The 23,185-nt window shown below is 40.2% G+C and overlaps 1 protein-coding gene across 12 annotated transcripts in view; it reads left to right on the top strand.

Moving 5' to 3' along the window:
• LOC117763641 (unconventional myosin-IXAa-like) overlaps positions 1–23,185 on the top strand; it is a 147,408-nt gene that overhangs the window by 13,974 nt on the left and 110,249 nt on the right. The gene's annotated exons all lie outside the window — the stretch shown is intronic.

The raw sequence follows: 23,185 nt of genomic DNA, 5'->3' as shown, positions 1-23,185 counted from the left end.
TCTGCTTCTCAAATATGAAAAATATAAATTAAATTGTTTATTTTAGGCTGATGGTCGATCAAAGACACATAAAGACTTCACCTTAAATGATGAAATAATCAATGAATTTGTAAAATAATGAACAGATTAATTCATGTAAACAGTAATCATTAGTTGCAGCCTTAAAGCAGCTCAGCAACAGTCAGCATTGTCCTTAATACTTCATTAGGGATCCTCATTAGATGCTTCCTGTGTTCCATAGACACAAACTGTAACATTAAAGATCTGCAGCCGCTGTGTGTTCAGAAAGAACGTTCAAAGCCTGGCACTTATTACTCTTTCCTCCACTGCAGATCATACAGTCACTCATTCATCCATCCATCCATTCATTCACTCATTCATTCCTCTTAAGCCTTCCCTCACACGCAGCAGTTGCTAGGAGCCAGACTCACCCGGTGAGTTGGTATCAATGAGGGTCACTGTTCCAGAAAGGTGTTTTTCCTCTTTTATTTAACTCAGCAGCATGTAAGAAAGATTCTTGATATTTTTCTTTGCAGAAAAATAAAAACCCACGTTTGGCTGCAGCGGTACAGTTTTCTTCTAATTTTCCTTAAGAAATCGGATGTATTTGGTCATGTTAATGTTGTTTTACTGATCTGTAAATGACAGCTGACTTTAGAAAGATGACTCTATTGTAATATTTCAAGATGCAATATTAGTGGAGACCGTCTTTTAATCAGGCTCCAATACAACGATTGAAATATTTGGATTGTATTTAAATATTTTTTTAAATAAATAAGTAAATTTTCAAACTGTGGGTTTTGGTCTGGTAGTTGTACAAGACATCTTATAACATTATAAAATGTCAAGATTGGGAGATTGTGAATTTGTGAGCTGTTTTTACCTTTGCTTTATCAATTTATTGAGAAAATAATTGGTAACTTGTATTGTATATAGAAATTTACAATACAATTTATTAAATAAGGGCCTTCAGTTAATGAACTGTATGTTCTGTTTTCATCAGTCATCTTTCCAGCTGTGTTGTTAATGAAAAGCTCTCGTTTCCTCTGAGGCAGCAGAAGCTCCTTGCTATTAGAGAGCAGAGCAGCAGCAGCAATACATTCTCATCTGGAACAATGATGAAAGCTGCTCATGTAAAACAAGATGCAGACAGAGCACTCTCATTGGACAGAGCTGAACGAAGGGAAGTCGGCAATTGGCTTGTGGTTTCTGAGTAGCTGGGATGTGGTTGGCTGTTGTCACGGCGCTGAAAAGTCTCACCAGAGAGTGTGTACAAACGAGGGGTGAAGGTGGATTGGTGACTGTGTGCGTGTGTGCTCATCTCCGTGTGTTTGTGTGTGTAAAATCTTAGGTCAAGGTGAGCACAGTGGGGTTTTAATTTAGTCTGAGCAGGGTGTGAAATGGGTGTGAATGAAGGGTATTTGAATCATCACACTCACTGTCATCGGACACATCTGTAAACTCAAACTGGATGAAAAACATCATTCGGTCTTTGCAAACACAAATGAGAGTCAGGATTATTTACATACGGAATTGTTTTGTGGTTGTGTTGCTTGTTATTTTACCCACCACTGAGTATTCATATTGATATTATACTGATGTATAACAGGGAGCACACTCCGTTTTCCAGACATGAACTCCAGAGGATGTCCGCAGAACAGGTCTGGACTTTCTCCAGAGTTTGCCTTTCACACATGCACGACGCAGCAGGAGATTCTCCGCTCAGACGCGTTCACAAAAACACAGAAATATCCAGAGTGCTCAGGTGAGGGGTGGAGCAGCAGGCAGAGGCTGGCATCGGCCCTTGTCAACAGAAGCTCTTTCTACGAGTATGGCACTGCCTTTTCATCCTGAGATGTTTTTATTTGTTTTGTGTTTTAAGTTTTGCGTCTGTCAAGTGTTAGAAACTCACATCGGCTTCTCTGGAAAATACTGCTGACTGAGTTGTGCATGTATGAAAGCAGATAGAAACACAATCTCAATATATATGTCACTACAAGTGTTAGTATTCATCACAGGTAGAGCTTCAACAAGATTATCTGCTTTTATTATTTTGTTCGTCTTGTTTTGACAAAGTAACAGTCCAAAGCTCAGAAAACTTGATATACAGTGAAACAAAAAAATCTCGTAATTAGAGAAACGGAAACTTTGTTGATTACATTTGATAAATGATTTAGACGATTAGTAGATTATCAAAAGTTTTGAGCCTAAATTTCATTGTCTGTTTTCTAAATATATATGGTATACGTTTATCTTTAAGCTTTAATCTGAGTCGTGATCATCATGATTCATAAATTTGTTTACAGATCCTCTCAATCCACGTTGTCAATCTTAGAGAATTTGTGTGTGTGTTTGTTGTATTCAATGCAGTGTCATTACTACGTAGTGTTGGCTTGTGGCAATGAGTGTCAGCCCCGGTGCAGACTTTTGTTTGTCAGTTTCTAATATCTTTCGTTTGTTGTTTTTTTACTCTAGGTGTGAATCAAGCATCATTACTTAACCACATGTGTCACTTCCTGTGTGTACCTGTGGCCTTTTTAGGAAACACAAGGTCATATCAGCAAAACTTGCTCATCTTAAGCATCACTTAAACCTCATCAGGTAACATACAGTTTAGACTAAAAACAGGGCAAACATTTCTAGATCTTTTAATCTGTCTCTGACACACCCACAAACACAAGAGCCCAAAATAAAAAGGTTACTGTTCTTTAACTCCGCTGATTACAGTTATAACCCTGGTCACACTTGAAATCTAACTCTTTAAGTTTGTAAAACAAAAATGTCAGACATCAGAAATTAACTTTTGTTATATGTTTGCATAAAAAGGGAATGTGATGTCTGCAGTAGAACCTTCAGTGTGATGAGGATCCTGAAATGCTTTGCTTGGATAAAATCTGGAGACTTGTAGCTTTCAAACAATGTGAGATGTATCAGGGTCGTGTGGAGACTGAAGTAGCAAAAACCAAGGCCACATTTCAAGAACTGGAAAATGTAAAAATTGCTCAATGACAAAAGACATGTTTTAGTCTAGATACAATGGTTTCTAATTTGAAATTCACTACGCTTGTGTTTAAACGGAACGATCCTGAGAACCTGGATCTGTTCATTACTGAAGGAAATCTACAACTCAGTCCTCCTCAGTCCATCTCTGCCTGACTGACAGTTGATTAGGTGGTCGAGACAGAGCAGCTGCCGCCCTAGAGAAAACAATCAGTGAGACACACACACACACACACACACACACACACACACACACACACACACACACACACACACACACACACACACACACACACACACAGGCCTCTAAGTGGATTTGGTGGCTGGATGGTGGAAAGAGAGGGGGGGAGGGGAGACGGTGTCTGCGCTACATGTCGAGATCTCCTTGTGGACTGTGTGTGTGTGTGTGTGTGTGTGTGTGTGTGTGTGTGTGTGTGTGTGTGTGTGTGTGTGTGTGTGTGTGTGTGTGTGTGTGTGTGTGTGTGTGTGTGTGTGTGTGTGTGTGTGTGTGTGTGTGTGTGTGTGTGTGTGTGATTAGATGTGCCTTTTGTTTTCAAAATGTGTGTATGTGTATGTGTGTGTGTGTGTGTGTGCGCGCGCGCGCATGTGTATGTTGCCAGTTCTGCGTACTGATGTCTTGCCAGCAATGGGTTGGACGTGTGTGTGTTTTCAGATGAAACTTTAATGATCCTTGTTGGGAAACTGGGTCGTTCCTATTAATTAGACACAGTCAAGAAATTTGAACAGAAAGATTAAACAAAATTTTCAATAAACAATATTGAACACAAGTGACAACATTAACAGTAGAACGTATAGATGGAGCGCAGCAGAACGTAGCAGCTATTGACAAGGATGGAAACGTTGGGTCACAACAAAATGATTGAATGCCAAAATAGTCAGGAAACATTGAAGAAAGTAAAGGCAACAGAATAAAGAAAATACATGTAAAATTAGCCATCTTCTAAATCGTGATATCTGATCGTGATATGAGAATATGTTGAATATGTGTATTTCTTTTGTTTCGTTTTAACAGACTTGTTGTTTCATGCATCTTTGCCTCACAGATGTGAAGCACATATTTTTTATGCAGTGGAAATATTAGGGACTCAATCAGACAATTGATTTATAAGTCAGTCAACAAAATCTAATAAAATAATCAAAATGTAATTTATGCTACTTCAACAGTGCAGGGTGGATAAAGGAGAAATGCACGCGTGGATGCTCATGCCATGTACCCACTAATGCCAACCCTGAACAGGATTAGGGTTGTTGGATGGAGGGATGGATGGATGGAGGGATGGATGGATGAATGGATGAAGGGAAGGCATGGAGGGTAAAAAGGATTGAACTTTTGCTGATTAAAAGTTTCATCACATTTTATTCAGCTGCACATTATAATGTAGGGTGACTCACTGTTTCTATAAACACGTGTGCAACATGGTTAGAGTTTGTGGTTGATCTTTAAAGGGAGTGGAGAGAGCTCCATCTCTGTTAGTCACTCAGCTCTTGGTTGGTTGAGGAGAGAATAAATCCACTTAGCTAATGATAACGGACGAGCAGAAAATATATAAGTTGATGCAGTTTCTCGGAGTGATGCAGAAATTCAGTGAAGAACATGTTGTCCTTCAGCTTACTGTTCTATACACTCTGTACCTGACTGTGTATGCAGCATGTTGCACATGAGCAGATCATGCAGTTGACTGTGAAAGCCCTGGTGGTGGCCAAGTCTTCCTCTCCATTACCTTATCCCTTCTATACGTGATTTATTGATGAGGATATGCTCGTCTTTCTTGTTCCCAGCGCTCATGGCCTTTGTATTATTCATTTCTGCATCGTCATGTATGTGGCAATCCATAGAATAAAGCTGTTTGTGTGCGAGAGCCTTCCGTAACACCCTGTTTTTTTAAATGCGCCCTGAGGCTCATCCTTGTGAGAGATGTGTTTGGCCTAATGGCTGCATTCTTCGGACTAAATGGAGTGTACCTAATCCACGTCATTGATATCTCTACACAAACACACACCCACACACACTCTCGTATGGGGCTCATGTCTTCCCTCGGGGCCTCTTTGTAAGACTCGGCGTGGTGGCCGATGGTACAGCCGTCATTTTTGCAGATCTTCTCTCTTTAAAATGTCGCCATGAATGTGAAGCGTCTAAATGTTAACGTCCCAGTCAGGAATAGCTGTTGGCCATGAGGCCTCATTACAGCATTAAATATGTATTAGAGCTACTCTGACATCATCTGGTGGGATTTGACAAACACATATGTGGAATTTGACACCACATTTTTCCTTCTCTCCGTTTATTCTTTGGCCTTTGCCAGTCATTTTTATTCTTTTTTCTTCCCTGACAGAAAACAGAGGCGACAGGGTTTTAAAAACATCCTGTGAGTTGTGTGGAGGGTCAACTTCAGTATATAGAGAGTTTATATGACCATGAGTTTGTCACTCCGTCTCTGTTTCTGTGATTTAATCCTCAGAGGATTCAGCTCCTCTGTATGATGCTCATATCTAATCTGTACAGGATTGGATTTGGAGGGCAGAGAGAGTGAGTGAGCCAGGGCTGTTGCCATGGTAACCACAGCACCAGGGATAATCATTGGGCCAGGCGTCTGGTTTCAGGAGACGCAGAGTGAGATGTTTTTCAAGGGTTTATAACTTCATCTCAGTTGCGCTTCTTTAATGGCCGATCTTCACGGCTGGGTATTGTTTTGTTTTTTCTTACTAGTGCACATTTGATGACTACTTCAGCTGCAATTTATTTTATTCATTAATCATAATCATATATTTCTGGGTGTTTTTCAACTTAACAAAAGAAGTTGTTCTTTTCACATGTTAAAGCAATAATTTAACATTTTGGAAAAGCTTCAGGAAGGATGTTTGATTAGAGGATTAATTACTTTCTTATCTTTATAGAAAATAAGAAGCTGAAGCAGTAGCCTGCAGAAACATAAGTACTGGAAATGGTATGAATGGTCAATACAGTTAATATATAGATATAGTGAACAATTCAACCCTCTTTATCTAGTAAATAATCAGTGTGATTATCTCCTAATGAGAAAACAGAGGTGAAATTAAGTGATTTGGAGAAACGCAACTTAACCTTAAAACACGTGACTGGGCCTTTAAGCATTGTAACGTTACATTGTACGATTCCCCTACACTTTGGTTTCTGCCTCCGACAGGACTCTCAACATTCAGTAAATACAGTCCTACAGTAACAGTTCATTTCTGTGCATGAGATTGTTTGGGGTTGGAGTGAGTAACCGTAACCACTGCTGCTGATCTCGTTGAGGTAAGACCTTGATTTATGACCCTATTTGGACTCATCTTCGCCAAAGAGCCTTTTGTGTTTCCCGTCTTAGCCTCCAGGGTGCGAACTGAGCACCAGAGCCGTCTCTTAGCGTGTCATCCATTTTTCAATGATGGGGCGCAGTGGAGCGTTCAGTGCCAGTTTAGGTCTTCAGTTAATAACACAATCACATGGCTGCAAAGAGAAGATGAGAATCGCTAGCAGCTCCTCGTTTTCTGTCGTCCCATAACAAGACATTTTAACACTCACGCCAGCATTTAGAGATAACAACACCCTTGCTCCCAGTATAGGTAAAAAGAGGGAGGACATTATAACTGGGGTAATTTTGACTTGTTTGTGGAGTTAGACTGTATTCAGACAGACGATAACACTGAATGAAAAACCCAGCAGGGTGGACCAATATCATTACAGTATCTTTATCCTAATTCCAGCGAGGGACCTCTGTTGCATCGTTGTGCACAAAGTTCTCCATCAGAATAGTTGAACATGGCTTCAGCTTTTGCTGGAAAACAATTCAGCATTATCTGGCATGATGTTGCGGTTGCATTCAAATGCATGCCACCTAACATTCCTTATTTGTTTTTCTACTGTTAACCTGATAGTCATCACTCTGAAAGATGGAATTATTGCTGCAGTGATAACTTTCCACAGAAAATGGTATAAGCCGGCATAAGCCTTCAAACTGCTGGATCTATTACACAAAATGATCTTCCTGGATGGTATTTCACAGTCCTGTGTCAGAGTTAGGGTCTTACACAATATGATGCACCCAAACAAACCTTTTTGTTTTTACAAAAAGCTGTTTGTGGTCTGATTTAGAGCTGCAATGATTAGTCAATTAATCAGTTGGTTTGTCATGATAATTGGCTAAATATTTTGATAATCCATCAATCGTTTTAACTAATTTGGAACCGTAAATTGCAGATGTTCTCTTTTTATTTTACAGAGAATTGAATTGCTGTGGTTTTTGTGCTGTTGATCGTACAAAAGAAGACATTTGAAGATGTCTCCTTGGGCTTTGAAAACTTAGGATAGACATTTTTCACAGTTTTCTGACATTTTGTAGAATACATCAAGTGATAAATTGATGAGGTGTTTTTTGTTAATCTCTAATCTAGCCGAGTAAACTTCAAAAACAAATATAGTGAGCAGGAGTATATTAAAATTTTGGGTGCTTCGAAAGCTTTTAGTAAGCTTTGATTTATGGCCTGACCCTCGCCCATTACACCTCAGCAGACCCTCGTCTCTAACGCCTGAAGTAAAGCCTCAGTTGGTCTTTCTTTCCAAAGGTCGTCTCATTTCCATGTTACTGTAATGAAGGGTTAAACCAGCTGTGCAGCGTACAGAGCCTGGTCATTAGCTGGCGTTGCACCACTCCTCAGCCACTCCACAGTTGTCTCCTCTGCTTCCGCTTTTGTCCCCTCCCCAGCCTTTCTGACAGCAATGCAGCCTGTCAACAAGGCTTGTAGATAATTCAGACTTACAGGTTTCTCATGATTCTATATCTGCTGTGCTGAAAGCTTTGAAAAACCAGAGTCAGGCGAGAAACTGAAGTGTATGAAGAGGACGTGCTACTCGTCTGCATGTCCGTGTTTTTAAACTGATCTTCTCAGGAAATGATTCACCTAAAAGAGGCAAACTCAACACAGAAGCTCTGTGGTTGAGAACTCCGTGGTGGAAGTGAAAATGCTGAATTTTCCCCAGGCCTCTTTGTCATGTCACGTCACACCAGAAAAAAAAGAGGACCTTGAAACATCTTCCTCTTTAGCTAATTGGAGACTCATTTCCTTTTGGATTTGAGGGTGGGAGGGAGGTTCACTCATGTGGTTCAATGAAAACTGAGAACCATGATAAACCTCTACTATCGAGAGCGAGAGAGTGAAAAAAACAGGCAGCAAGATGATGTGAGTGGCTGCCAATGTACAGACGCAAAGCCCCTGTATTGTTATTGTGTCCAGCCTGGGTGAATACACACAGTCTGGTACACACAATAGGTGGGGTGAGGCAAACAATACAGGCTTTTCCTCAGAGAATGTCAAACGGACATTTCTGAGAAACTGTACTACCACTTAACCACGTACAGTCATCGCTTTCACTTTTTTTTCTTCTTGCAACTGTGTTGAAAAAAGGTGCTACAGGACCTGGTCGGACAGGTTGTCGCCTTGTGCAAAGAGAGTCAGAGGTCAAGGCTGGAGATCTTCTCCACCTCTGCGTTGGAGTGAAGTGATTACGAGCCTGTAAACACAGCTTGTCAGAGCTCAGACATCTGGTTGGGGCAAATTCTTCTTATATTTGGCCAGTGTTCTCAGAGTTTTGCATAACCCCCCCACCCGCACTCCTTTTTTACTAACATGAACTCTGCCTCAGGTTGGATTAAGGCCCAGACAACAATAATACTAAACATGGGGCTTCAGAAATTCCTACGGTCTCTCAGTGAATGTATTTGAAACGGGTCTTTCACGTAGCTTATTTGTGTTACCCAGTTTACTGTACGAGGGTAAACAGTCACCACCGCCCTCATGATATATCTGAGAACTGATTCATAACTCTCTCCTCCCTTCTGTAAAATGTATAATATCCATCTTCCATGATAAAATGTTCTTTGTACCAGATTTTTCTAACTGAAGTCAGTGATTCGCTGCGAGTGGGTCGACCTCCGTGTTTGCTCTTCCCTCTGTCCGTTTGGTCTGAGGGTGGAGGACATGATGGTTCCTCTTCCTGTCACTTGAATGATGCTACTCCTCAACACCACGTTGCCATGGTTGGGCTCATGAGTCATAGTGACACAAGTCGACCCTGGAGCCTCTTGTCTTCTTCGTCTGTTGTTTTCTAGCAAGGCCGCCTTAGATTTCATTTCTGTACCTAAGCATGCCTAATGGCTTCATGTACTGTATTTCTTCACTAGTTTTTACAGAATTGATCTTGTCATTATCACTGTGACTCTGAAGGAACTAAAACTAAACTTAAATATATCCTAAAAACAACTGTTTTTAAGGTGTGTGTGTGTGTAGCCAGAGGCACATATAGTCATCTGAGGACTATAAAAATGCTGCACAGTGTTATATGTCAGCAATTCGATTCACTGTGATCAAGACAAGGAGTGTAGTTTACTGGAAAGCAACGCAGCAACTGCAGTTTTCTGATGTCTGAAAGGAGTATGATGTAATTTTCGGGAGATTGATAGTGGACGATTCTACAAAGCCAAGGATTACTTTCAATGACCACACACACCTGCCATTGCCTGACCACCTGCACATTGCTTACAGACTTTTTCAGTCTTGGTTTAGTCTGTTATGTTTGAGACTTGTGCCCCAGCAGACTTCATGTCATTTCAGATTCCAGTAACTGCAGAAACTTCAAGAGCCACTGTCTAAGGCAGTGCCCCAAAATTTTGGCCACAGACATGCAGTTTGACATTCCCTCTGCTGATTGTCGAATACCATCACTTGTTTGAGAGACATGGCTCTGGGAATTCTTGTGGCACCCGTGTTTGTGCTTGTCTTTGCCTTTTTCTGACGATGTAGTGCCCAGTGTCGTGTTTTAGGCTACTTTTACGCTGCAGACCTCTTCATTTTAAAACCATCCAGCTCTGTTCACAAAGATGGCAACTGCTTTTATGTATTTTCACACACACACACACACACACACACACACATACACACAAACACATTTTCATAATTTAACCTGTCTCTACTAATACCTAAAATCTGTCTGTCTGAGTCTCTTTGTGTAGCAGTGGTGGAGGAGTCGGTCTTTACTTGCTGCGGCTCAACTACTGCAAGTCACTTTTACAGTTTCAGAAAGAAAGCTGCACCCAGCATCACCACAGGCCAAACCAAAACAGCCCATTCCAAACAGGCAGGTTTAGAACAGACACTGCACTGGTACACACAAATGCATGCATTAGATGCTGACCTGTTTCGCCCATCCGCATACAAGGCGTGGCATGTTGTTGATGTGAAGCTAACGTGACAGGCCTGCAGAGAGGAAGTGGCCCAGTGTTCTGGGTAAACAGTCACTTTACCTGTCACACTCTGCTGTGTGTTATGGTTTCTCATTCTGTTCATTACACATGATGAAAGCCTGTACGGTTTCAGGAGGCCAGATTTTGCATCTGCATCAAAAAGAGCAATCCCCCTGTTTGCCATGCAAACAACATGCAGGCTTCATGTCGCTCGTGACATGTTTGGTTTTTCATGGTCCAGCACTGTGCGGGCCAGTATAAAGGCCAGATTTGCTTCTCTTTGATCTTCCCAAAAGCCTTTGCCCTGCCATTCATTACAGTACAGAAATTGTACATGACGAACTGTCAGTCTGCAAGCATTACTCAGACATCTGGGTAGTGCTGGAGGGTAGCGGAAGGGAAAAAATAGCCGTTTTGAATCAAAGGTTAAAAGAGAATTGCAACCTTTGTAGTAATTTAATTGGTCGTGACATTTTACATCTCAGACCGGGGCAGCTTATGCATTATTAAGTAAGATCTGTTGTTCTGCATGTTCAGAAATCCTCTCACATTGTCCTCAAAATGATCTGATGATGATTCAGCCTAACCTGCCCTGTTCGCTAGACATCCAGAGCTCTGCAGTGGAAATAAACATCCGAGTTGATCCGAGCATTGATTATTTGAAAATGAAAAATGTGGACATCTAATGCACAAAACAGAGAGGCTGATATTGATTTCAGTCCAACAGACACAAATCCCAGCACTGAAATGTGGGGCCTGCGGGAAACAGAGGTGGAAACTAGAGGATCAATGAGGTTGATGGAGCTATTAGCGACACAGTGACCCTGGTGAGGTAGATGGGTTTTTGTAGCATTGTTTGGAAAGTAGGTCTGTTAATATTTGGCGTCTGTGCAGCGGCCATTGGCGCACAGCTGATGGTCTGTGGTCGGTCCGTTGACGTTTCAGACCCAGGTTTCCTCTCTTAAGTTGAGTCCTGTGTGTTTTGAAGCTTGTCTGTTGTGCCTGCTCGCCTTATTAAGTTCTACTCTTTCATTTTCCACAGCTCTGCGGTGTCCAGTAGTACCTCAGCAATAACTCTACTGGAAAGTGCTCAGCTGACTGTACGTCGGGAGCCAAAGCTGTGGGTAGATCCTTTCTTGTTCTGATGCAGAAGTCCAGAGCAAAGCTGTTTTAATGCAAACACACTCAGGGGGTGTTTCTGTTGGCTGGATTCTGGTTGTGGGAGAGAATAGAGTGCGGAGCTTGTCCATTCTACTTGTATTCTTCATAACAAAAGCAAGACGAGAGCAGGAAGAGCAGGAGGCTGTGGTATAATTGATACATAAGCTTGGTTTAAGTTTCAGGTTTTGTTGCAAAAGCACATGTTCAATTCATCGTCTGATCAGATTATTTAAGGTCATGTTTTTACATTGCCACATTTGTGGTTTTGTTCTTGTTCTTGGTCCAGCAGACATGTTTTTTTTTTTGCCACACTAGTGGTATGGCTTTAGGAATGGCAGTTTTGTTCAGTCCACTTCTTTGGTTAAATTCTTTGGTTGCAATTCTTTACACACATTAATAATCTACAGAGGATGAGGATAATCACAATTTGTATGGAACCTTTAATTGCTATTTGTATAGCAACTTTAATATTAAAGGTAGGGTTGTGTTTCTGAAACACTTATTTGTTGAAATCCTCTTCACGTCCTGAAAACCATCAATAGATAAAGTCATCTGAAAAAAAATAACAAAGTCTGTAGCCCTCACAGGACCGTAATCAACATGACCGGTCATTTTATTGATTCATGAAATGATTGGTCAGTGTACCTGTCTGTCCCTGCACCTGACTGGAGTCTTCAGCTGGAGAGACATCCACCGCTGAAGCAGAGACGATAGTCAGAAGTTAGCGAGTGAGTCAAGGAAAAGTTGTTTTCTACCAATAGTTAGTCAGTGTGCGTTCATGGGTTTCGGGGGCGTAGCACTGACGAGAGGGCTGATGGGAGGGGGCAGTTGCATTTTGGGAGCTTTTCCAGGATTACCAACCCTAGCTTTAAGACAACGCAAGGATGTAAACAAAACATAAAAGACAAAAACCAAATAAATACATAAAATAGATGATAAAACCTTGGTCGACCTGGAGTGTGCCCCACTGGTGGAGGCCTCTGTCCGAGAGGTTTTCAACTTCCAGCTCTGTGGTGCATCCTGAGGCTGACAGCCCTGTATTATACCTGGCTTGTGTCTACAGTTGCAGATGCATTTTCCAGTCCCATGTTGTTTAACAGCAAATGCACTTGTATCCTTCAGAGCGCCAATGGACCTGTTAGACCATGAATAATCAAGACACTTTATGCCTGGTGCTGCAACATTTTTTTTAATTAATATAACTTTTTCTAATAAATAAAAAGTCATTATCCTTAACTCATCAATCAGATCATTGGTCTGGCAAACCACCCAGACGCAGTATCTGTCGGTCAAACTAAACATCAGTTAAAAGGCCTGCAGGACATACCCCACCACCCTGCAGGGGGGGGGGGTCGACATTTCCTCTCTGCGCACAGGCTTGGATCAATAATGACTCGCTGCTCATCACTTATAGAGTAAATGTGTTTCTCCTGGGGGTTTGTTAGCTGCATCCTGAGAAAGAACGAGCATAGAGCCAGATAAAACTCAGCCATTAGTATGAGTTAATATGAGCCATTAGTCTGGCTTATATTGATATATTTTAAAAATGCTTATAAAATTATTTATGAATAAATACATTAGCAGTATATATATTTAAAATATCACTGACCAGATACAACCATTTTATATGATTTGAAAGATCTTGTAAACTTCTGCTCCAAATAACATTTTATCATCAACAGAATCACAGTAAATCACAAAACCATGCAGATTACATTATTATTATACAAAAATAGTTGCCAGTCAACTAATGAATTAATTGTTGAATAAATGTTTTTCTTTATAAAAACACAGCAGCTAATTTGGAGAAAGTGTCGCTCAAGTCGCAACTAGCACCCTAGTCTGTTCCCCTTCTTTTCAGTCTCTTCAGCTCATTTGGTTTGTTCAGTCCGACCGTTCATATCAATATTTTGTTTTGTACTTAAGTACAAAACAAATCCCCAAAAAATGTACTTAAGTTACCTGAGTGAAGATATTGAAAGAAAAACACAATAATATCACTTTAAGAGGATATGAGATATATGGCTCAAATCTACTTCAGTCAGTCTGTAACCATGGCAACAGATACTCAAATTATGTCTGACTGTAGTGAGGAGGGGGTATTCAATCAATACAGCTCCCAGCTGTGACAGTGATGCTCTATTAGTGTGTCTGTGTGGTGAGTTAAAGACATGACGCAGAACCACATCTCCATTCTCTGTAACCTTCTCCATTTGGGGGATGACATCATCTCAACATGTACTGCTCTCCCTCTGGTACACACACACACACACACACACACACACACACACACACACACACACACACACACAGACACACACACACAGACACACAGACACACACATTGTATTGACATTTCATCCTCTCCTCTCTCTTTTCTCTTCTTCTGCTTGTTTTCATTCCTTTCATTACAAGCAGCACTGCAATGATGGAGAGATGTGACATGAGGCCTTCATATCATTTCAACTACTTCCTGTTTCGTTGTGTTGCAGTGTCTGGTCCAAGCTAAGTTCCAGAGCATGATGAAAAAAAAAAAAAAAAACCTGACCGCCCTGAGTGGTTTTTTGGAGCGTGCATTTTTTCCTTTTCGTTTTCACACACGTGCTTCAGAGAGCTGCACTGAATGACTCGGCACTCTGTCTCTGTGTGCACGCAGGTTTTTCTGACAGATTTTCTGGCAGATGTTTGTGTCTGTGTGGGCTCAGTTCCTGTGAGCTCTGCTGGCCCGCTGGAATTCAGGAATTCACACAGACACACACACACACACGCAAACACACACACACACACGCAAACACACACACAGCATTCATTTTTCATTTACTTTTTTTATTTTAACCGTTAAGTTTCCAGGGAAAGTTTCCTGAACACATTTTCTGTATACACTCTGCGTCACATTCACACACAAAGTTAACCTGTGTGTGTTAAATCCTCCATAGAGACCTGATAAATAACCATTGACATCTTTAATGCTACTGTGAATAATAAAAGAAACCTAGTAGTTCTAATTAAAATCTGGGACTGACTTTATCTGCTGTTTATTGATCAGGACACATCCCGGGTGTTTTCTATGTCTTATGGCTTATGAGCTGCTTTTGTGTGTTGTTTTTTGCGTTCTTGTGTGTAATTATTGCTCGTTAATATGGTTTCATTTCAGTGATTCTCGACAACTGGCAGGAGCACGTTTGTTTCAGCAGCCTCTCTCTCTCTCATCTTATCAACACTCCAAAAGGGATTTTTCCAGGCAATGATAAGTGAACTGTGAAAGAAATTAGTTAGGAAACAGTGAACAGGCCTAAATTTCCCAGTAAGTCGTCAGTTTTCTTTATCCTTTCATTCTCTCTCTTGCTCTCCCCACATGGACGTCACAGTGTAATTTGAGCCCTGTATAGTAAATGCTGCAGTAGCAGCTCGGTCTTAAACCAACACCTCGTCTGTAGGTGGATTTATATTTGATTGAAGGGGTTAACGTGACTCGTGCTGTAGGTACTCACAGTACAGGGCTTGATTGGGGTTGACCTCTGAAGTTAGCTGTCGATATCACCTCCATAACATTACACCCATTTGATGTTAATGATCAGCCCACATAATTTTGACATGTTGTCATTTACTTTGTGGCACATATTATGAGCTACATGCAGAGATTCAAAGAACTGGACATACCGTACATCCAGGTCACTTACATTGTTATTTTGCAGTATTATAGATTTGAATTTTGTTTACCTTCTCACCTCTGCACATCTGGTCAGTTGTTGTGTGAAGTCGTGTTGCTACCACCGCCCCATGAATCATTATACACCTTTATGAAGTGCAATGGGAGCAGTTGTAAAGGGCTTGTTTACTTTGCTTCGGGGCACATTGCTAATACTGTACATCCTCCATGCACATTTTCCTCAAATGATGTGAGACACTACTTTGTTTTAGCAGATATACATTTCTCCCCCTAAAAATGTCAATATGAAAATCAGGAACTGTAGCAAGATAAGAATGATATTTAGTATTAATTCAGCATATTCAAAAATGTCTCATGAACCCAAGAAGGCCAGAAAACGATTTCAGTTAAAGTTAAAGATGGGCCGCTTTACTGTTGTTATTTTTTATTTTGAAAATGCAGGAATTTACAAGTGTCTATTTTGATTATTTATGGGCGTTTTCCTGAAAGGTACCAAGGTTATGTCTTTGTTACATTGTTTACATTTGATCAGGTTGGTTTTGCTTTCGCATTGTAATTTAGAAAACAGACACAAATTTTGTATGACATACGTACATCCTGTCGCCATCACCTTCACGGGCTGTACATATACTTGACCATGATTGGTTTGTTGCCTGGTCTGTGTATGACGTCGGCATGTTGTCACTGTGGCGGGTCGTAGTCTTTTTGTGTAACTGGAGAAAACTAATGAACCCGTTAATTTCATTAATTGGGCTGCGACTGTAATATCATTATGTTACTGCCAGCATCCTCCTGTTGATATCGTTGAAAGCAAAGACTACAAGCAATCCTGTGAGCAGCTTCCACTTCTTTTTCTTCTATTGTTTATTGCTGTCTCAACTTCCTGCAGTTGGTGCGTAAATAAAATAATAAAATGTTAAAATAAGCTTGTAATCGTGAAATAATAGCTTTTTCAACTAAATTAAACAAGCTGTAACTTAACCAGGTAGTTCATATGCTACCAATGGGGTGATCCGGGGTTTTAATTGAAGTACAAGAAGTAGAAAACACAACTCTTGTGCTGATGTTAAGTGAACTTGTGTGTGTGTATGAGCCGTGTTGAGGAATGCTGAGGTTTGGTGTTTATTGCTCTTATACCGGTGAGAAGCGACTGTGGGAGAGGAGGGGGTGTTGCTGTTCACCAGCCAGACTCTGTAGACCTGCGCGACCAGCTGAGCTTCTCATCTGCTTTTAATATCCTGGACACGGGCCCGTCTCAGGCACCGCTCTGCACTTTAAGATGATCTTAAACAGCCCTTGAACTCTTCTTCGTGTTCGTTTTTTGAAGCACAGTAATTTACTGCATGTTTGTTTGCTGCAGTAAAATATCAGCTTTTATTCTATTTCTGTGCCAAAGATGTAGTAGTAGTGTGAAAGATGAAAAAACATACAGTACATCTCCACCCAAGTAAATAGAAGAGAAAGGCCCAGTTAAGAGTCTGTCCGTCCATCCATCCATCCTCTATACCGCTTATCCTTTGAGGGTTGTGCAGGGGCTTTAGCCAATCCCAGCTGACATTGGCCGAGGGGCGGGGTACACCCTGGACAGGGCACCAGCGTATTGCAGAGACAAACAACTATTCACAGTCACACATCTACAGGCGATTCAGAGTCTCCAGTCAACCTAAACTGCATGTCTTTGGACTGTGGGAGGAAGTCAGAGTACCTGGAGAGAACTCATAAGTGTTCACTAAACCACATTCACTCTAACCCTCAGGAACAAAACATTGGACTAAAACTGTGTTTTGTGTTTCCCTTGCATTTGTAAAGTTCAGCGATAGTTCCTTGGCCATCAACAAGACCAACATCTGGAGCTGCAACAGTCTTAAGCCAAGAAAGAAAATTAAATTAAGGTTATTGCCATCATTACAACTGAAGGTATTTTTGAATTTGCCCTTGTGAACTCCTTGTTTTTGTTTTTTATGAACGTAGGTGCCTGTAGTAGGGTTAACCAGGTTGATGATAATCTACTTAAAGATGAATGAGAAAATTAAAGTCAGCAACCTTCATGATATCTAGAGCATGCAGCAGCTGTAATGATGCATCACACAAAGGAGAGGCTCTGTAGCAGTTGTGATTACATTGAATTAAACAGTGTGATTTTACCTTCTTACATCTTGAACAAATTGAAGTACAAAATATGAGGTAGAACAGTGTTATTATACACAGCAGATTAAAAGACATCTAAAACACAGTAAGCTGTTTCATCAGCAGAAGCCAAATTGCATCAGTTGCGTAGGAATGAGGAAAATTGTAATTTGTGAATATGGGCTTTACAAATACAATTTGATTGATTGGTTTGATTTAGCAGTTTGTAAACAACAGTTCTTTTAAAATTCTCTTATGAATCCTAAAGATTTAAGGTTCTTGTCTATTCCTATTTCAAAATGTCCACATTTGAACTAATACTTGGCCAATTCTGAACTAAACTCAATTCCTCAATTCATTGTGGATTTAGTTGGAAACAGTTTTTTGTTACTCACGATGAGTCACCAGATACATTAGATGCAAGAAAAATCTTCACCTTCACCTCAGTGGAAATGATAACACATCTTACCAGTATTTGATGGATTGTTATTAACAATCAGCCTGAGTCCAAAGTCCATAAAGACTAATGCTGGTTATATTTCATGCTTTTATCTGAACACTCAGAAAAGAAGAATGCACTTAATAATATTCCAATAAAGCAGCTAATGGACACATTAAACCTCACTGGAGACGTCATGGAGGAGAGAAGTGTTTTCTCGAAAGCTTTAGTGGATGATTACTTTTATCTTATTACAGGAGAAAAGGCAGTTTCAAACTAAAGCTCTATGGAAATAGACAGTTTGTCCTTCTGGTCAAGGCTTGATCTTAATATGTTTGATAAATTAATTTTATCTACAAAAAGATATTCTTAAATTTATATTTTGTTGTACACAGTAGATACAGATGCCCAGTGCCACCCACCCATTCTTCCCCTTTGTATTATCCTGCTTAAACTATTAGCTGATAAAATAAATTAATCGGCTTGATTTAAAGAGCATCTCCATGAGCGAACGTATATTCAGAAGGAGCTCTGTTTTCTAACATCGGCAGTTTCCCCCCCTCCACCTGAGTGACAGCTCTGAACGGCCATGACCTGGCACTGAACCTGTCCACCAGTCCGATGACGGGGGAACACTCTCATTTAGACATCCTCTCCTCTTTCAGCCTCTCTCAGTTTAAAAACACACGCTCATTTCTCCACGTCATCAGTTTATCTCGACATAATGTCAGCGCTTCACATTCAGCCGTGTCAAAACAAGAGAGTAGAAGACGTTCAGGCTCCTCCGCTTCACCACCACCTCCTCTTAACTCTCTCTTCTTCTATCATCTCCTCTCCTCATCACTGTATCTGACTAACATCCCTTTTCAGGTTCATCCGTCATCATTGAACCTCTATCGTGTTTTGCAGTAAATGCTGAACATAGAGTATTAAGGTCACTTCCATCCATTGTGCTCGACATGTCTCATGGCTGCCCACTTACTTCCTGAAGGGCTTCACTTCATGCAGCTGTTCAAGGAAATGCCAGATCTCCCAGAAAAGAAAAGAAAATTAGGACAGTGTCATAGCTCCAACTGATGTGATTTGTTACAGCCTCAGCTGGTATGTGACCTTGGCTCCTCACTCTGATCTTTGACCTCTGAGGATGATCCATCAGTCCTGATCGCCTGGAGGATTCAACACAACCTGTCAGCACTTCGTGATGCTCACTCTGATGCTGTTTTATCAACTCTGAAAGCAGGCACAGACGATCACTTTCTCCAAACTACTCAGGAGATTTGCTGTCCAGAGATTTTCTGCTCTTCTTCAGAAGAATTTATTAAAATAGTGTAATTTAAACTCAGGTTTATAGCTTTCTAGGCAACAATGCAGCCAAGGAAGAATTAAAGTTGCTGTATATCCATTTTGGGTTAAAAAAACAAAAAACTCATTCCCAGAAGTAGGGATTTGACTTGCCATGCTATCCTATAAACTGGTAATCCGCAATATCCTTTTATTTTGGTGACATCTGTGGGTTTTTTGAATGGTATTTACTAGACTGCACTGTATTTGTACTGTGACATCTTTTATATTTTATGCAGATACAATTTTAATAGTGTAGGTGGGGATATTTTCAGCTTGAGTGATTTGTTTTTACTTTCTGACTAGAATAGATTTCCTAGTAACCTTTGAGGCCTGAGCTGCTTAGAAAAGCTGCTGCTCTCGATCAATCAGTGATAAAAGGAGGGCAACAAAGGCACATATTCATAATGTATCATTGACTGGATTGGATTGTTTCCTGCTAATTCAAAACCAGCTTTTGATTATAAAAGTCAAAGGCAGCAGTTTTGTGAACTGTCTGTTAGTTAGCAGGATCATGCAAAAACTACAGGACGTGTCAGAGTGAAACTTGGTGGTAGGATGTGGTATAGGTCAAGGAAGACGTAAGGGACAGATCAAGGGACGGATATAACATATATATTTTTTCTCTTTCTTTAACATGCCAGGCAGGGCTTTTTTTTCTTCAACATTTTAATTAATTTCTCAGAGAATAATTCATAGATCTTGATGAAATAAATCTGGCATGTTAAGTGTATGAGTGTGTGAAATTTGGTCCAGATCCAAATACAGATCTGGATCTAGTGAATTTAAAAGTGGTTTCATAAGGGAAGAGACGTATTGTTGATCCTTGGCAGAAGTATAAACTCTACTGAGTTTTTTATTTAATTTCTCCTCTTGAATTCCATCTGTATCCTGACTACCTCCTGGTTTAGGGTTTAAATTGAGAATTACAACCAGTATATTATTTTTTATACCTCTGCCAAGGAGGAGTTGGTTTGTAAGTAAGATTACACACAAAAAAACGAACAGATTTTCATGAAACCTGATAAAAGTACGTGGTATGGCCATCACACTTTCTTTGATATTGTGAGATGGACGTTATTTATTTATTTTTTAATTTTAATTTTCTCGGAGAATAATTTGTGGATCTTGATGAGAAAATTCAAGCACATTTATGGAACTGATGTCTTAGTGTGTGAAATTTGGTGCTTCTTGATTGAATTAAAGGGAACTGATGGGCCTTATTGGAGCTATGTGCTCTACTGAGTACCATTTATTCTTTGTTTTTGGTCGTATCCTGTTCAGTGTCGAGTTACTTTTCTCACATTCATTCTGTAGATATCTGTATCTGTCACTCCTTCACTGCAGCTTGTCTTCTGCCCCTAGCGGCTAACGTTTGAGCAGTGACACGTCGAGGACATGTCGGTTACTGCTGTAATTCACTACTCTCCAGCCTAATGACTCAGTGAAGTAGACTGACAGCCGAGAGCAGCAGCTACAGAGACAATCCAAGTAGAACCTTGTATTCATTTTCTGATAGTGTAACTATATTCTGCACAATTTTCTGCAGTGTATATACATAAAATCTTTTTTTCATTTTCATTCATGCAACAAACGCCTGAAAGGAAACCACCAGACAGCACGTATCGACCATGAAACCTGGCTGCATTTACATTTCTACATAACAGACGTGAAACTCTGACCTTCTACTCGTTTGAACAGCTCATTAGTTTCCCAATCAGTGACTGCTTCAGTAGAAGGGGGAAGCAGTTTTTGGAATCTTCTGTACTCTCTGTCATCTCTGTCTGTTTGTGGACTCTGCCGTCTCTGCCTCTGCTCCGTCTTTCATCCGGCACAGTTCCCGTCTTTGTTTCTTACACACACCCAGCTGTCTCTTCCCTCTCTCTCTCCCTGGCTCTGTGTGATGGTGGTGTGCTCCTGCAGGCTGATGTGGCCGACAGGATCGCTGCAGACAGCAGGAGGGAGAGGAGGGTCTGTCTGGGGCGCTCAAAGGACAACTGGCTGCCTCGTCCTTTCCCTTTCCCTTTCTCTCTCTTTCTCTGTCTATACAGCAGATGCACTTCGGTGAGGTACCATTTGAAGACAAACAGAAAATTAGAGGGAGGCAGGATTTAAGAGCAACATGTGAAGATGTGTGTTTGCTTTAGAATCTTTTTTTCTTAATGCCATTGCCTCCCTTAGCTCTTTAGTTCCCCATAAACAGCCATACAAACAATATTGGAATAGATTTGATCTGATGGAGTAAAAAGGAAATAGTAGAAGTGTAATGATGCGTTTGTTTATGTCTGTGTTGGCAATAAATATTCCGTAAGAAAGAGACAGAAACATAAAGAAGCCCTGTAAAAAAACAGCTAAATATGAGATGCACTGACTCAGAAAAGAAATATCAGTGAAAAGAAGTCTAGAACAGAAGGTGAAAGGGCAACTGGCAGTTTATCCTTTATTATAGAGTTAAGCTTCTGTGTTTTACATTTTGGGCGTCTTTAGCTTTTCATCCTCTCCTCTTCTGGCCTTCCACATACACACTGATATTGATTCATCTCTGCCCAAAATCCACAGTTGGTCATCATCTGGTTTTTGCGTTTTGTATTTTCATGGAGACTGGTCACCTGCAAAACAAAACTATCAGTCTTTTACATTTTTTTGTATTCATAGCTGTGGCTAATAGAGTTGAAAATGCTTCAATTCCCATAACACAGACAACAAGCCATGTAAACGTCCGAGCTACAGTTGCAGGGCAATAAAACAATATCAATAATTATCTTAGTAAAATTCCGATCAATAGCAATATATAAAATATATATTCAATATATAACGATTATTATCATTTAAATCTTATTGCTTATGCTTTCTGCAGGCACAGTGAGGGGGTGTAACACAGAATTGATCTACCTCAGATTTGTAAAATTTAATATTTATAATATTTATAATATTGTCATTCTCTGCCCATAAAGAAGAGTTTAAAATCACAACCTTCACTCAGGGACAAAAATGGGTCTTCAAACCCAAAAGAAATAATAATGTGACATTTATCATTTATCAATATCAACTGAAAATTTGATACCACATACCGAACATTTTTATGTCCATATTGTCCAGCCCTAGATATATTTATAAATAGCTTTGACATCAAATATAAAAAATATATATATTTTTGCATTGAAAAGTTATTTGAGGAATTCATCCTAAAATGAGATAACAACTTGAATATGTTTACTAGATTTTTGTATGGAAGCTTCTTCTGCTGCAAAATGTAGGACTTATCTTTATAACAATGAAAAATCCAATAAAACAGTTATTATTGTACTATGTTGTTAATACTATAAAATAAAAAATAAAAATTAAGTGAAAAATGCCTTTGTCATTGCACACGGCTTTGTGACATGATTGTAATATCACTTTGAATAGGGTTCATCAATATATATATATATTTGTATCATAAAGTTATTGATACTACTCATGGTTTGGGGTTTTTGTCAGGTAAAAAAGCTGGAGAGAGAAAATTCAATAGATACAGTTTCGACAGCTTGATTTCTGTCTCAGGCATCAACATATTAAACATTTTTTTACCACTTCACATTTGAAGCTTTGTTGTGTGTGTGTGTGTGTGACAGACAGAAATGGAGTGCTGTGTCCACTATCAACAGGGAAGTGCTGAATTACTCCATTGTACTCTCATTACAGCTACTTTTGTGTGGGAGGTGGCAGCTGTTAATCTTGGCACACTGCTGGAGTCCTTGGATTATCACATGAGTGCACACACGCACACATACACAGAGGGTATGTGGCGCTGATAAGCTGTGGCCGGTAGCCTTTAAATTCATGAAGCAGCTACTGTTCCTCATTGTTTTAAATAGCTATCAGGTCATGTCTCCCTCTTTGACTCCTTCTCATGCTCCTCTATTGTGGCGATTGTGATAGTGGCTCCCTTTACGATCAGAAACAGGAAGGCCATTGAGTCGTCCTGCTCTGTCATGGGACAGATGAAAATCGCTGTGACTCTACTGACCCTGTTCTAACTCGATGTACTGGAAAAGCCCAGGGCTGTGGTGACATGGGCTGATGTTTGAAACCACTAATTCCTCCTTTGAACCCTTGTTGTTCTGTAGTTTTGCTTCAATGTTTAACCATTTTCCATCTTTCTGTCTCCCCCTTTTTTCCCATCTCTCT

Source organism: Hippoglossus hippoglossus, chromosome 6 (genome assembly GCF_009819705.1).
Source record: "Hippoglossus hippoglossus isolate fHipHip1 chromosome 6, fHipHip1.pri, whole genome shotgun sequence".
NCBI lineage: Eukaryota > Metazoa > Chordata > Actinopteri > Pleuronectiformes > Pleuronectidae > Hippoglossus > Hippoglossus hippoglossus.
The sequence above is the reverse complement of the archived record's forward strand: the minus strand, read 5'-3'. Positions and strand labels throughout refer to the sequence as shown.